Source organism: Dysidea avara, chromosome 9 (assembly GCF_963678975.1).
Source record: "Dysidea avara chromosome 9, odDysAvar1.4, whole genome shotgun sequence".
Taxonomy (NCBI): Eukaryota; Metazoa; Porifera; class Demospongiae; order Dictyoceratida; family Dysideidae; genus Dysidea; species Dysidea avara.
Genome location: NC_089280.1, coordinates 18,863,622 through 18,880,763, shown reverse-complemented (window position 1 = coordinate 18,880,763; position 17,142 = coordinate 18,863,622). Strand labels below are relative to the sequence as shown.

Below are 17,142 nucleotides of genomic sequence, written 5' to 3'. Positions count from 1 at the left end.
ATTGTGCAATCTGCAGATTTTCCCTACTTTAAAGCTTTATAATCACCTCAAAATGCTAGTATAATTCCTGATTTCCACACATACCTTATGCCGGCATAATCGCCGCATCCCAAACCAAAAGTTGTAAATTATCAAAATATTACTCAATATAATTATTGAAAAATATTGACTATATGATAAATATTGATGTCAGTAATAAAAATATTGAGATTCGATTATGATATCGGTATTGAAAAAAATAAATTTTTCGGTATATTACACATCACTACCCCTTCGTCTACACTGTTGTACAGATGTCTTAATCTCAAAGGCAATTATGCATGGTGTGGTCACTGTAGCGTTGATTGCATCCAATGAAATGTACACAATACTATTAACAAAATGATTATAGTTGCAGGTATAGCAAAGCACTGGTTGAAGTATGCATGTATAGACTTGGGATAATTGATTATCCTCTGCTTCAGTATATATGACCCAATCAAACCACGGCATTGTTGTTACGCTACTCTGGAAATAGCTATATGCCGGCATGCATGACTGTGGGAATTTTGGTGCAACTCAGTCCATTATTGTGTTTTGCTACTGACATCATTTGACTCAGTTCCCCATTGTCACCTTATATATAAGCTTGAGCATTTTCAGGATAAATTGTAATCATTTTATAGTCCACTTGCTAAATGTACGTATCAGTGAAACCTGTATGTATTAAGGACACCTTGTAATTAGGACCAACCAACAGTGACATCCTGATTATGCAAGGTGTACTGATTTCCAGATAAGGTTACATTCTACACTTTGGGACACATGTTCCCTTCATTTGAGATGAGAACTGAACCACTGATTTAGATTGAATACATGGGTTGGCCATGCATTGAGATGGTGTTGACAAGTTGGGAGGACACTTAAAGGATACACATAAACTTTCACACTTACACAATTCTGAGGATCCAGATGTCAGTTGCTAGAGCTGTGACCATTGATAAATTTTAGCTAAGTCTTCAATGTTTGATCATGAGTTTAATCAATTTTCTTGTACAACTTGATGGATTTTGTCAATGTAAAGTAAAAATAACATGCAGGGGCCCAAGGACAAAGCCTTGTGGGACCCTTGAATGAACAGTAACAACCATATACTAAATAGAACAGTCAGCTACTCTCATAAAGTAGTCATTCACTCAAGCCATTTCTATTTTTACACACAAAAATTCCTCAAAATTAATATTCTAAAACAATAATACCATACTGATAGTATAAAAGGCGATATCAGTCATATGCTCAAAAAAGAAAGTATCTAGTTGGTTCTTGGATATATTCATGGACTGTGCCATAGTTGTATACTCTAGTAGACTATTCCAGCCTGAATCCACAGCTCTAATTGAAAAAAAAGCATCTTGCTCTTGTGGTAGCATTAACTACGTGTACATAACTTTGCTGATTTTGGCAAAGATTCAAAACTAACATTGGTAATTTTCTAGACTGATTATTCAATTTCAATTTTACTCCCACTCAATTTTCATTTCATTTGGATTCCATTATGTAATGTTATCCATTCAGAAATGTTTAGCTAGTATATTCACAGTGCAAACGTGTCACACTTCACCTTCACATTGGGTGCTTTATTATTACAAAACATATGCCAATAACAAACTGCATAATAATATGCATGTTACACACAATGTATACATAGCTACTTCATTTCAGTGAGCTGGACCAATGGTCGTCATAAAGCAATTCATGCATGCATAGGTTGGTTGTCTCCAAAAGTAATACTTAGATTTTAAAAGTTTTTTACCACCGCCTTTCTGTCATATACAAATATTGTTTAGTCTACTTTGCACCAATTATCTATAATTTACAGATCCAGCCATCCAGGAGAGCATTTAAGGGTTCCATGAAAATCCCATTTTCCTTTCAAAAACTGCAGTCCTATTATCTTATTAAAGTATATGTTATAAATTCAAAATCTGTAGCTATTACGCAGTGACAAATTGAAGTACAGTGCTTCCTTGTTTATCCAACCTCCTTGGGACCAAGACATGTTCACATAATCAAAAGGTTCAGATAGTTAAAACCCATGCATTCATATATATACAGAGCCCTGTTCAAATACTCTAATAGAACATACATCTTAGACAAAATACTCTAATAGAGCAGTCATTTCTACTGTTCAGGTAGCCAAGTGTTCAGATAAAAGAGCTTCGGATAATCAAAAGACTTATACTCATTTTCTTTCCTTGTAGATATGATTATAAAGTACCAATAAACTTAGGCACAGCCTTTATACAGGATCAACACATAACTATATTAACACATACTTATACAAAAGCAAATCTAGATAATATATTTTACAGAACTTTTGAACCAGACTAAGTATATTATTCCAACCATATTCGCTGAACAATAATATTTGGAGCATGAAGTTTGAATTATATAGAGTAGTATATATCATGTCACTTCTGTGGCACCTATGCTGTAATATATAAAAGTCTCTCACTGTAAGGTTTGTCTTTAAATGTTGGTATAATAGCAAATGTGTCACAGTGGCCTTACAATTTTTTTGAATCAAGTCTCCATAGCTACTGCATTACAATAATTTTGTAGTGTAGGATGCACATACAAAGTTATAAATAATCTAACCATGCAGCGTATACGTAATTTACATTCTTCTAATTCCATGAAGTGTTTCTTTGACAGGAGATGTTCTGAAACAATGAGTGCCAGAAAGGTTAGACCTATAGTATACATGCAGGTTAATGTGAAATTTAAGAGAATTCTTATCTTTTAGAATAGTTGCAACGTATAATTATATGGCATGCCTATAATTGTAGATTGGCATTGTGTGAGGTATTTTATTAGACTCCTATACAATAGATAAAGTATGCTTTATATACTTATCATACGTAAAAATTAGTTATATCAACAAGTTCAGGGGCGGATCCAGGGGGGGTTCAAAGGGTTCCATGGAACCCCCCTTTTGAAAGAGCCTCTCTTATACTCGAGATGCTCTAATATAATAGAGCAGTCAAATCGAGATACTCTAATAGAGCAGTCATAGTAGTCTTTTGAATAGCAAGCCATGTATCTACTCTAGTTGTAAATAAGGAAATATAGTTGATGAGGACATCTAGGCTGAAGTTGCAATTCCAAAGTGGAAACCCCCTTTTTAAAAGTCTGGATCTGCCCCTGAAGTTATACCCCAAGCATCAATGCAAGTTTGTAGCTATTCTCTTTAACATCAGAATAAAAGCAGTGTGAATTATAGTAGGAATTCTCTATGCCATAAATTCTAAAGGTGTTCATCCCAGTAAAGAAAAAAGGCCATGTTTTCAGACTAGCTAGTTGCCACAATGCGGATTAACATTCCTTGCCAGTTGCAGCGAGTCATTAAGTGTTTTCATAATAGCATCATTATTTTAAGCTATTTTATTAAAAAAAATTGATTTAGAAGAATACACCCCTAGATCCCTTATATTCATTGCAATATTGCAGGAAATTCTACTATGCATGGTTCAATTGGCTTTAAAATACAATCACAGAATGCAGATATTCTATACCAGTACTGATATATGACCTGTTATGTGCTGAGGTGTAGTTTACGTCCACATGCCTTGTTTTCACAGACTTGCAGCTGGTCAGTGGTCACATATATACTCCTAAAAATTTTAACACCTCTTGTACTTAGGAAATTAGTCCTTCCTTTTAAATGTAATTATACCTGTAGATTCTACTATTAGCTAGCTTCCTAGTTAGCATAAAATAAAACTTTTGAGTGAGTGCTGAAGTAGCCCAATCTGCTCTCTGTAATCTATCAAATTAGTGAACCGTTTAAATAATTATTCATTACTTCATAAACCCTAACATGTATTATACAGTTTTATTGTTAGACTATTAATATTGTTGCGTATATTTCTTTAGAAGAAAAGACTTTCTTTCTCTGCTTTGTAAAGGAGCTCAACAAATGACAAGGCGATGTCACTGACAATGGATTTATCTGGAATATTTTGTGATATTCCGTAAAGTGCACCTTCTCCTTCTAATGGTCCGTCTACTTCTTTCTTAACTGCTTCTACTGATTGACGAACATCCATCACAAACTTCTCAGCTACTCCTTCTTGAGTATGGGGCATGGTAACAGAAAGATGGATCCCAGCTGGTTTCTGAAGGTAGCTAAGATGCCATCCTTTCTTCTTCATTTCAGACGCCAAACGGTATACATTGAAATCCTTTGAACCGACAGCTACAACACTTAGTTGTGGTTTACCCATCATGTATAGGCCTGGAATATTTCTTAACCCATTTTCTATCTTCTGAGTAGTGCTAATGATTTTTCTAGTTGACTCAATGTAACCTTCTTCACCAAAGTTCATCATGGTGGCCCACGCTGTGGCAATTATGGCTCCCGATCTGCTTCCCGCCATTGTTGGTGATGCATACACTCCACCTGGCCATTCAGTTGCAGCAAAAAACTGTTTAATGCGTAACTGCCGACTGGAATACATGATCAAGGAAGATCCTTTGGGGGTAAATCCGTACTTGTGTGTATCAGCCGAAATACTGGAAACTCCTTTTACCCTAAAGTCAAAAGGTGGAATATTAAAACCAGCCTTCTCAGCAAATGGAGCAATGAATCCTCCCAGACAGCAATCGACATGCAAGAAGATTCCGTGATACTGTGCAACCTTGGCAAATTCTTCAATGGGATCAATTGCACCATGAGGAAATTGCGGTACAGAACCAATCAATACAATGGTGTTTGAAGTTACATAACGATGCATGGTTCGACCAGAACACGAAAATGATTTCCCACTAACTGGAACACGGACAAGCTTCATACGGAAATAATCAGCTGCCTTATCTAAAGCACAATGGGCAGTTGAAGGAGCAAGGATTTCCGGCATCTCTATGCCTCTCTCTATGGCAACTTCTCGATAGGATCTCATGGCCATAAGAATACTCTCAGTTCCACCCGATGTCATCGTACCACAAGCATCCTTACCACCATTAAAAATCTTTACTCCCATAGCAACCACCTCAGCTTCCATCTTTTTAATCTGTGGGAACAGATCTCCATGTAGTGGGTTAGTCCAAACATAGCGTTTGTACACATCTACTGATAAATCAGTTAATTCTGGTGATCCATTGTACACTGCCCCAGAAACAAACCCTGATTCCCAATTAGCGCCACCGAGTACGTCATCATATTTGCTCAACTCCTTTGTTATTCTTTGGTGGTCCCATCCCTTCTTTGGCAGGGTTGTATTACATGGTTCATCTGGTTTGATCATATATCCAGATTTCTCCACATCTGCCATGGCATTTCTCAGTTTCTTTTGAATAGAACCTCCAATAAAGGGGATTTTCCTAGTGATCCGGAAGAAAGCTCGTTTAATCCTAGTCCATCGTCCGTACTGTGAAGGTCCATACAGAAAAGAGTGTAACCTTATAACGACAACTACAATTACAGTAGTGATCAGTACTAGTAACCATGGTTCCACTAAGTCTCCTTTTTCATTGGACCAGTTCCGCGCTTTCTGAACATTTCGCTGAAATTCCTTAAGCGCCTGTTTGTTGTACCACAAGTAGTAACCGAAGACGACCAGTGGAATAAAAAGTACTCTTCTCATTCTTAGAGGTAACATTTTCAACACACCGCGTTATTCAAAAGGTCACGCAAATAGTCAACCGTGAAAACTCCGATCCTTTTGGTTCCCACACCCTTTATCACGTGATCACAAGGTTTACGGATGCATCCGGCACTTTATAGTGTTAGGAATTCTTGTTATGCTAACTTGCTTGATGTTAGGGGTGTCAATTAATATATTCATTCTTTGCTCGTTACTAGCTATAGTTGAGAGGTCACAAACCGGAGTAGGTTAAGAACTGCATGTTTCTGTCATTGGCCAACTGAAGGTTGTCCTCAGTGTCGGATTATTAACATTAGCAAGTATGAGTGTGTAACTACATCATACTATACTACTACGCGCTTGATCATTTGATGGCGAAGCTGCACGCAGTAGGAGCCACAGTTAGTGCAAACTATACATCAACTGAACCCAATGAGGGATTGAAACTTCCATGTTAGCTATAGTGTGTTAAGTGTAAGAGAAAGATGTTATCTTACTTTAGTATGACCGATATTGGAAAATGCCTGTGTAGTTTGGTCACCCTAGTATATTCTGAGCAACATTAGAAAAAAGTGTAAAGTAAAGCAGCAAGGTTCATTCATAATGCTTCAGTTCTCAACATACTCTATAATACGTGTCACTCCAATGTTAAACAATACTATGATGCATTTGTCAACACTTAAAGCTATATAGCCGAAAGGACAGGTTGAGACTGACAATGATGTACAAAATTGTGCTGAAGTTGAAACAGGTATAGGAACTCTCTTATCAGGAATAATTTACCTACCAGAGGCAACTCAGATAGATTCAAACAACCATTTATAAGAGTCAACTCATTCAAATATTCCTTTCATCCAGACACAATTAAATTGTGGAACAAATTACCAAACAACATAATTAAGAGCACAACACCACAAATTTTAATAACTTAATTAACAATATGTAAACATAATTAGCACATCATGTATGCCTACACTTGCTTGTCGAGGTCTGCATGCTCATGACAAGAACTAAATAGAGTGTGAGTTTAATTCCTCTTTGGTATCAGGAGCTCATAAGTGTCGCAAGACATATAGCAGTGCTTATGGGCTCCTGGTGGTACCCATGATACTATACGCATGGTCATTGTACATAGAAAAAAAAAACGGTTGTCAATTTGCTGTGTGCTGGAGTGTCAGGTGATTGACAATTGAGCCAACATTAATGTTACATGTATGGAAGTAGTGATAGTTACTTGATAATAAACTGATACTTGTATGTAACAGTTGTATGAATTATCACCACTGAGAGTTTCTATAACACTGTTTCTTCACTACAAAACCTTCAGCAAGGAAAGCATGCATATACAGCTACTCTGTGATGGTGGCTACTATGGGCTTGTGTATATAGCATTAAGCCGGTTGTGTTTTTGTGTTTTAATGGATTCTTTATTGATCTAACGTCCTCTTTCCCTGTACTTTTATCCACATGGCTTCTCTCAGTAATTTAGACAACAACTGGTGTAACATATTCTCATCCCCAACTGCCATGTGTGCAATTGGTAGGCCTGAGCCTTTATACTTCTACTATGCTTTTGAGCAGTACTCCAACCAATTATGCTCATTTGTGCTCCATTATGCCTCACATACACACTCTCTTAGATAATTGTATCTTGACTGCTAAATTTTACCATGTGGTGACTGTTCTATTAGAGTATCTTGATGATTAGCTATACTCTTCCCTTCACAAGTAGCTGTAAATCAGGTTTTTTTACTATGTTTGCCTTTTATTAGTCCATATCATCAAGAGTACTCTTGATATCATCAAGAGTACTCTTGATATCATCAAGAGTACTCTTGATATCATGCATAGAGGCATAATAATTATGTTTTTACTAACATCCAATGCACAAAAATATTGTTGTGCCTATATATTATACTGGCATTATGCTCAATACTTTTGCCTATCTATTATACAGAACCCTGTACAGGGTGTTAGCTATATAGCTGAATTATATACCTGTAATCAATTAACCAATAATTATATGGCTGCAAGCTGAAAGAAAGGTGTAGCTTTAGAGAATCTTGGAATAGCTGCTGGTGTTAATGCCAAGTTTGGTAATGGCAGCATGACCTGTCGTGACCTGTCATGACCTGTCGTGACCTGTCATAACCATCACTGTAATCATAGGTTGCTCCACCCTATAGCTATTTCTTATGTTTTCCTTCCTGGCTTCTTTGAGGACCATGCACTCTTGTATTGGTATTACTTCTTTTGCAGCTTTTTGCATGCTCCAACGCCAGCCCATATGGCTATGGCTGGCTTTAAGGCTGTTATACTTGGCCATTGGTTTTCCTAAGTATGGACTGACAACAAATTAAAGTGATTCAAGAAAGAATCTGTTAAATTATAAACACAATTAAGTTTTCTTATATTCATGTCTACTAGTTTCATTTGCTGGATGTCCTATTAGAATGTGCACCATCTTTAGAGTTTGAGCATCTTGATTGTAGCTGCATACATGTATGTTTGGGTATTGCATCTTAACTGCAAAGATATACTCTATAATTCACAATGGGTTTGAGCTGTGATGGGTGTAGACCTGTAGGTGGAAGGGGTGGAGATAGGGGCTGATCTCCCTCATTGATTAAGAGGGTTTATTCACTAAGAATGAGATCTGGCTGAAATATAATAAATTGAAAAATACACTCTAATAGTGCATTCAAATATTGTTACAAAGCGCATCCAATGCACTCAGAAAGCATAAAAACAGTCTTACACAGTAAAACATATTGGCCTTATGCCTTCTGGTCTGTTGCTTGTGTGTCTTACCATTGTACCAAGCTTCTCAAAAAGCATACAGCTGTTTGCAGTTGCAGAGCCGTGTAGTAATACTTTTAAAAACTTTGTCAAAATACACAAAGCCTACTTATATATGCTGTGGTGAGACATCAACATGGTGTATACTTTCAATTTTACTTATGTATGCTGCATGTTGTGCTTAAAAAATCCATGTAGAGACTTTTAAATAACTAAATATAATATATAGTTGCTCATAACTTTGATTGCTTATCAGGTTCCAACCAAACTCAGTACTAAAATTGACCTTCAATTTAGTCCACTTTCAAGTCAAATGAATAGTGTGTTCATTTGTTTTGTAAAAGATGAAAAAAAGAAACTTTGAGGCTTAGGAATTCATAGGGAAGAATCACTCATATTTGGTATGTGGACTACCAAAGAAAGAGTGCAACTCCACAGTCAGAGAATTGTTTTGCAAGAATCACATAATATGTGAATGAAATTGCCATTGATTAACATGCTGGTGTGTCATGCTGGCTTTTTCGGCATCACAACTGAGTTTACAACGTATTAATCACAGCTAGGTAAGCACAGAAAAATCATGTACAGATACTACCTGTATTTGTTCCATCTATACTTCAGTATATAACTACCTGTCAAAGAATTACCAAGACAAAGACAAACAAGTCCCAATACTGGGGGTCATATATATATATATATATTTACAGGGGCGGATCCAGGGTTTGACAGGTAGTCAATAGCTATAATAAAGCAAAGGGTTCTGAAGGATGTGACCCCCAGAAGCTATATGCATTTCACATGTTTCAAGACTGAAATTTTTGGTATGGAGTAGTTTAGTGTACAAATATTATCCAAATCATATTAATAAATTATACTTTCTAAGGGATCAAAAGCTGCATGTAGGAATAGTGGCAATCATTTATGAACCTAAACTAAAATTAATTGTGTTGCACCACAAAAGGGATTCCACTTCTCTCTCTGATTCAGTTTGGTAATAAGACTTGCTACAATACTAGGACTATACGCCATATTTTTCCGACCCAGTCAGGTGTAATTTAAGTCAAGTATTTTTTTGGTACAGAGCTACTCAATTGTGGAATTCCTTGCCAGCTGACATTAAAGAACTTCACTCTTTCAGAGACTTTTGAGACTATACGAAAAGCCATTTCTTGTCATATATGCAATTCAGTGTTGGTTGTGTGTGGTGTAATGTTTGTTATTGTCTTACTTTGTGCTTATATATGTATGTATATTTTTAGTTAGTTGTTGTAATTGTTTTTTGCATCACTCCAATGAGGAGGAACGGCATTGTGCTGATTGTTGTGAGTATAAAATAAAAAATCAATCAATCTTAAATTGACATAATTATAAGAATGACATGCAAAGGGCCATTAATTAGCAAAAAAATTCCTAGCAAGTTACATAGCTAAAGGTTGTTCAATGGATTAGTGCTGCAGATGCAAGTTTTTGGCAGGATTCATGTTACATACAGTGACTGTTCTATTAGAGTATTTGACTGACTGTTCTATTAGAGTTCTGTATAGAAATTTTATGGGAAGGGGTTAGGGGGCACCAGTGGCGGATCCAGATGGGTTTCTGGGGTTCGAAACCCCTTTTAAATTTAGCTCAGTGACAGTCTAAATACATAAACATTGTTGTACTGACATTTCGTCATAGCAAACAACTATATACCACTGTATTTCAGTAGTATGCATGCAGTCGCACTTAACTAACACCATTCATAGCTATTAAACCCTCAGCAACACTTCACTTTTCATCCCCCACAGCATTAAAAACGATCGAGATACTCTAATAGAGCAGTCAAGTAACTACTCTAATAGAACAATCAAAGCTACAGCTTATAGTTACCATCTTTGTCTAGTTAGCTATAGTATTTACAGTTTAAAGCAATGGATTTATTGTAGTTGCTAACTACAAGTAGCCTAAAATTCAATTTCAGTGCTTCTAAAATCTCAAAGTTTTCTGGAGAAATGTTATCAGATTCCTTATTCAGCTATACTAACTTTCAGAAACCCCCTTTTAAAAATCCTAGATCCGCCACTGGGCACATACCTCCTGTGTCCCCTCTGGATCTGCCACTGATTGTGGTCTATTTTGTTTCAGTTTAGAATTTTGGATTATTGGTTTCAATACTGACTAAAGATGGAGTTTAGTATATAGGTAGTATTGGAACATGACTTTTGCTGTGTTAATATCATCTTGTTGATTGATTGATTGGCATGAAATCGAAGTGCCATATCTATTATTGTGTAATCAAGACACACGATAGTGTGTCGTGCGGCCCAAGAAGCCGGCGCGCCACACAGTGGGTATATTTGACAGGAAGAAAGAAAATGTAATTTTCACACCTTTGCATCTCGGTGATCCCTTATCCGATTGGAACCAAATTTGCTGCAGAGTTGCCCGCCAGCTAGGGGAGTCTACATTCCAAATTTGAAGGAAATCGCTCAAGCCATTTCCGAGATACGAGCAGCCAAAGTTTCGTTTTTTTCTTCGTTTTTTTTTTTTTCTTCTTCCACAGCATTTCAGCTAGCCTGATACGCGGCGCGTATATACGTATCAAGCCTCGTCTTTTTTAACGAGACGAGATAGATACGCGAACGTCTATATCCTTCGTCTAACGGCGTATCTGTCGTAATGGTACCACTCCTTTAGACGAAGGCTCGTATCGTGCTCCGTATCACGCGACGTCTGTAGTCGTGTAGTGCTAATAGATTATTCATCGATCGCCAAATAAGGTTACAACGATTATTGCTAATTTTAGCATAGAGGTCAACTGATGGTACAATGCTATACACTATTAAAACATTCTTTAAATGTTAAATAAGTTCAATCTTTCCTTCATCGCGGACTCGCGAAGGTGGCTGCATGCTGTTGTCCACAGCAAAAGTAGCTATACGTGCATCAAAATAATTATTATGGCTTGTTCAGCTAGGCATCCCTTACTCATTGCCTGCAATGGTTGAGGAGCAGTTAAATACAGCAGCAATTTAATGATCTTTTATTACCTAACCCTAGAGTTGAGCTCAATCCTTAGTTGCTAATTTTCACTGTTGCAGATAGCATAGTGTAATAGTTTCACCTGCAAAATTATGTATGTCAAATCATACAAAATATGTGCATTATCTTCATGCATACCGTCTTGTCCATTATTCATGTATTGTACGTATATTAGGCAATGGACTAGTGTGCAGTTGCTGACAGAGAGCATAGAAGAAATGGAGCACAATACGTAACATGTTATAGAAGGATGACCCTGTGAAAATGAACTTCATCACAACTGAGACATGATCTGGATCAAACTTTACCTGATGGATTTCTTTAGATGGACTGTATGCCCTTACCACCACCCCAGTACTGGCTAGAATTACCAGTTACTGAACTAAATCACTTGAGGGTGCCACATTTAAGGCGACTCTTGGAGTAGGCCAGTTCAACATTAGATATTATCAGATGACAAATTGATGACTGATAACACCATAAGCTCATCACAGGTAGTTATTTACGCCTGCTTTATCATATGAAAAACAACATATTATAACACTCCAAATTTGTGCATACCTAATCAAGATTTTCAGCAAACACAAATTTCCTTGAAGATGATCATAGTTCCATCAATGCTGCATAGGCACCATTTTAAGTGTAGTAGTATACAGTGGTCCACTGGTGAAACCAACATAGAACATACAGTGTAACATTCCAGATTTACCTGTAGGAAGCCATTCAAGATTGCGGTCAACTGTTTACTTCTTCCGCTTTGTCATTACTGGATGCCATTGTAAAGCCTCCTTCACTGGGAAAGAAATATTTCAACTTATAAATGTACGTATGTCTATATATTTAATATATGATAATTGATCCACGCTGTCACATGCCAATACACGGCAGTTGTAACTTGTTCTCTCATCCAGCATCACATTCACCAGCGACTGCCGAGTAGTATCTTGTACATGTATATCGTTCCCCGAAGCTACACAACCACTGTTGCGATATCTTATGACACACACCGTTTGTACTGGATACCTAGAACTCACGTTCATTGCTAGACTTTCAAAATCTTCCGCTGTTATCTAGTGATCACGTGCATTTAATATAAAATCCGGGCGTATCCGCTGGTGGCCAAATCTTCAACAGCCGGGAGAACAGGCTATGTGGCGGGAATGAATCTGTAAATGGAGGAAGGTACTCACGAGACTAGAAGGTAACTTGACTTTGCTGTTATGTTGTTGATTACTGTACTACACATACTAACGCAGGTTTGTTGGCATCCAGTGGCGATTCTAGACCTAACCTACAGGGGGGGCCCAGTAGGGAACAGCATAACTATTGTTGTTTGGCTATAGTATAAAGTAGAATTTTCAGGGGGGTCTGGGGGTGCAACCCCCAGAAGCTGCAGGATTTTTGCAATTTAAAGGCTTGAAAACAGCCTAAAATTTGTTCTAAAAACTTGAAAAATGCTAAAAATAACAATGCCAATCTATACAGCAACTTTTCCCCAAGATTTTTTAAAAGTTATTTTTTAACAGGGGGGGCCTTGGCCCCCCCTTAGAATCGCATATGTTGGCATCCTTACCGGAGTGTCGTGTGAGGAGATATTCCAGCTCCACACAAAAACAAGTAGTGGTCTGGCTATGCGAGACTAGCCGTGATAGGGATGCGGTCCTCTAGTTTCAGTAGGAGAGAAGCATCACTATTAAATGAAAACAGAAGAACAATTGCTAGACTCACCTTCCTATTCAAGATTGTCAGGGACTTACTAGCAATACCTGATCATTGCTTACCGTCACCAACTCCAGTGTCCTCCACCCATGCTCAACATCCTACTCAATTGCAAACAAGAGTTGATGTGTACAAATACTCCTTCCTCCCTCGAACAATTATTCAATGGAACTCCCTTCAAATTCCTAACATCAACACAATAGATTTTGAAACATTTAAGAATGCTGTAAGTAATATAATATGTGATTGCAATGCTCATTAGCGTGTTGCCCCTAGTGGGCTTTGCTAATTAACAATAATAATAATAATAAAAGATAAGTACATAGCTACAGATACAACATAAGGCCATACCTATTTGATCTTACGTTGCGTGGGAAAAATTACTTTAAATTTGGGTAGGTAGGTCGGTTTGAAAATGATAAAAATTTTGAATACAAGCATACAAGATGCAAATAATGAATGTAGCTATAATAGTACATACACAGTTAAAAATCTAGGTTTCATGTTCTTCTAGTAGCATCAGTTTTAAACATAAATCTCCAAAAGAGCTTTCCCATCGTCTTCTACAATTTTAGAGCATTGGACGATCTCCAATGGTCCCTTTTGGACTATATCATGAGGGCATTGTCTTTAATTAAGAACACGTGATTTGCATACGTGATTTTCAAAAGTATTTCAGTTGAAGAAAAATGCAGTCGGTCGGGCCCGCGCAACATAAGGTATGGCCTAATAAAATTGTATTATGTATGAGTCTCGTGTGACCACAGTCAGATCATATACAAAGATAATCTATGTGGGCACAGAAAGATGTATGTATATGTATACAAGTATAAACGAGCCAAAATTACAAAAAAGAGCACAGTTTGTTAGGCTTTCTGTTGACCATTTACTACAGTTCTGAGCCATGAAAATCTTTTGCCATCATACATGTACAAGCTGCATTGTTGAGGGTCTGCCTGATTGGATGATATGTGCTGGGTTGTACAAAGTCAAAACATTTGATATTCTGTAGGAAGGTATAGTAATTTCAATTTCATAATTGTTGAAAATCCACAGACGGTCAATTCTGCAAATAATCGAAGATATTCAGTCTTGTCTTGTTTTCTAGATCTAGCAGATGATGGATAGTGGCCTGAAGTACCTCACTATAGCTCATAAACTATATGGAGGTCAGCATACCAAGGATAGATCAAACAATTTTGAAATCAGAAATTAATTATGGTAAGTATATCTCTGTTACCACATTTATTTTCACATGTGCTCTAAGGACAGAATGAGACCCTTTAATGCTAGTATAATCAAATTGAATTCCATCATTGCAAGGTACATTATATAACTTCAGGCTAGTGTTGTTTCAATTATCTATAAGGACCTTGTTACTGTAGTGCTCTGTGATATACCAGGGTGGTGCTATCCATAACCACAGCTGAATCACTAGCAAACATATCATGTACATAGGAATGTCAACCATAGTTAAAGAGTACTTTTATTGAGATTTTCTGGTACGAACAAGATTCATGCACAGGTCTGCAACTTCTATGATATTGAAAGTGTTTCCTTTGTCATAGCACTCTGGCCTGTTTATTAACCTAAACTATATTCACCTCTCACCTGTTGATAAAATGATAATCTTTTATTGCCATATATAGAACTGCCATAGCATATGAAAACCTTCATGTATTTTGTTTATTGATCTTGTTTATTAGCAAGTAGCAATATAATAATTATGCTGACTCATATTCTTTTAATCACCATAACCACTTTTTGCTTATCATTTTCATAAGTAATTGCTGTACAGTTTAAACAAGTGACTCGACGTCTGGCATCAATCTTATGCTCAGCGTTATCTTCTGTAAATTATAAAGATTACTTATAAACATTTTAATGTTTGTGAAACTATGTGTGTCTTATATACATTTTTGTCCCCACAGATCATAGTTTATTGAAGAATTAGGCAGTGATCGATGTACTTTGAGGTATGTACATTCTACACTGTGTTTTTATTGGTTTAAAGTTTTTATACCTTCTTCAATTGATATATGACATACTCTGAAATTGCTTACTAAGGGTAGTTGCTAGAACGGGTTTGGACCATTGCTGTCTTTGAACCTATGAATGGTTATATGCTTAGTAAGAAATACAGCTACCATAATGATGGTAACTTATCACCACATTTGTAGTAAAATACAGGTGGTATACAAAGACTTTAGATAAAATTATGCAAGTAGTATATATCAATCTGGTATATAACTACTTACACAGTATTAACTATATACACTCTCTCTTTCTCCACAGATCATCCTTAGTAGGTTTTAGATGTTTCTATGGGTGCACTTTTAATAAGGTATGTTCTACCATGTTTTATCAGTTTAAAGTTTTTGTATAGCTTATACTTTCTTATACCGTAGCTACTTCCAAATTGCCTACTAAGCGTAGTTGCTAGAACAGGTTTGGACCATTTGTCTTTGAACCTGTGAATGGCTATATGCTTAGTAAGTAATGTTCTCAACTACAGCTACCACAATGATGGTAACTTATCACCACATTTGTAGTAAAATACAGGTGGTATACAAAGACTTTAGATAAAATTATGCAAGTAGTATCAATCTGGTATATAACTACTTACACAGTATTACTACACTCTCTCTTTCTCCACAGATCATCCTTAGTAGGTTTTAGATGTTTCTATGGGTGCACTTTTAGTAAGCTATGTTCTACCATGTTTTATCAGTCTAAAGTTTTTGTATAGCTTATACTTTCTTATACCATAGCTACTTCCAAATTGCTTACTAAGCGTAGTTGCTAGAACGGGTTTGGACCATTGCTGTCTTTGAACCTGTGAATGGCTATATGCTTAGTAAGTAATATTCTAAAACTACAGCTATCATAATGATGGTAACTTATCACCACATTTTGTAGTAAAATACAGGTGGTATACAAAGACTTTAGATATAATTATGCAAGTAGTATCAATCTGGTATATAACTACATACACATGCAGTATTACTACACTCTCTCTTTCTCCACAGATCATCCTTAGTAGGTTTTAGATGTTTCTATGGGGTGCACTTTTAATAAGGTGTGTTCTACCAAGTTTAATATTATATACCACTTACATTATTTTTAATACCATGCACACGCGTACAAAGAGCATAGTTGTTAGAACAGATTTTCTTTGACCTGTCAGTACACTTGGTAACACAAGATTTCAACTGCATATCCCTTCATATAAGGCCATGAATGGCTGATAAAAATCTTTGCTGCTCTCGATGTTATTACGCACATGGCATTTGTACATAAAAATATATATAGCATGCACTGATTTGTTATTGCTAAACACGTGCATTATGTTACTACATTTTTCTTCCTTTGCAGATCAAGTTGTTTGGAGATGTTTGGACGGATAAACCATATCTGTGATGTTTCTTCTTGTGTTAGCTATTTCGCCTTTTTTTGCAGATTTTAGGCTTTCTTAAGTACAGTGCTTGATTGTCCATTTAAAATCCTCAGTAACCTATTCGGTGGGGCTGAACGAGGCTTATTGTGCCAATGCCATATACTTGTGATATTACATCGATCGGGAAATATTTCAGCACTCAAGGACGCTGTTTTTACCATTGGGCTCACGTGCACGTTACCAACCTCCTCTGTCGTGTTGCAGGGATGTCAGTGGAGTTTTTGAGATACGATGAAGCTTACCATCAACATCATAATTAACAATTATTGTCCTTCACAGTGTATGGTATGGTATGTAGAAGCTTAGGCTTGGCGTCAAGCATAATACTGAGGTAGAGTGTTATGCCAGCATATGATCGGTGGATAGCTACGTCAAACTATGGAGTCTTGAAAATAAGTCGACAGTCCTTAATAGAGCGTAGGGTACGTATCAGCGTTGAAACCGGGTCACATTTTGTCCAGGTCTGACCCCCTTTACAAATTATCCGGGTTAGATCTCACGTGCGAAGAAAATTAATTAGTT

General features: G+C 36.8%; 2 long non-coding RNA genes and 1 pseudogene across 11 annotated transcripts; 1 reads left to right on the top strand and 2 right to left on the bottom strand.

Moving 5' to 3' along the window:
- Positions 1-3,817: 3,817 nt before the first annotated feature.
- LOC136265467 (sphingosine-1-phosphate lyase 1 pseudogene) lies at positions 3,818-5,742 on the bottom strand (annotated as a pseudogene).
- Positions 5,743-11,192: 5,450 nt separating this feature from the next.
- On the bottom strand, positions 11,193-13,209 carry LOC136265485 (uncharacterized). 9 transcript variants are annotated; one of them, XR_010705539.1, is made up of 9 exons: positions 13,173-13,209; positions 13,018-13,134; positions 12,479-12,610; positions 12,154-12,425; positions 12,006-12,107; positions 11,753-11,952; positions 11,583-11,700; positions 11,453-11,526; positions 11,193-11,397 (listed from the first exon to the last, which is right to left on the bottom strand). It is a non-coding gene; the product is annotated as an uncharacterized lncRNA (long non-coding RNA). The 9 variants fall into 9 exon arrangements; XR_010705540.1 differs by having other exon boundaries at positions 12,479-12,591; XR_010705541.1 differs by having other exon boundaries at positions 12,479-12,591; positions 13,018-13,108; positions 13,173-13,206.
- A 64-nt stretch (positions 13,210-13,273) lies between these two features.
- LOC136265490 (uncharacterized) lies at positions 13,274-16,696 on the top strand. Of its 2 annotated transcripts, none has more exons than XR_010705549.1 (8): positions 13,274-13,389; positions 14,272-14,384; positions 14,436-14,486; positions 14,549-14,688; positions 15,095-15,139; positions 15,459-15,507; positions 16,193-16,242; positions 16,539-16,696. It is a non-coding gene; the product is annotated as an uncharacterized lncRNA (long non-coding RNA). The 2 variants fall into 2 exon arrangements; XR_010705550.1 differs by having other exon boundaries at positions 14,431-14,486.
- Positions 16,697-17,142: the final 446 nt, after the last annotated feature.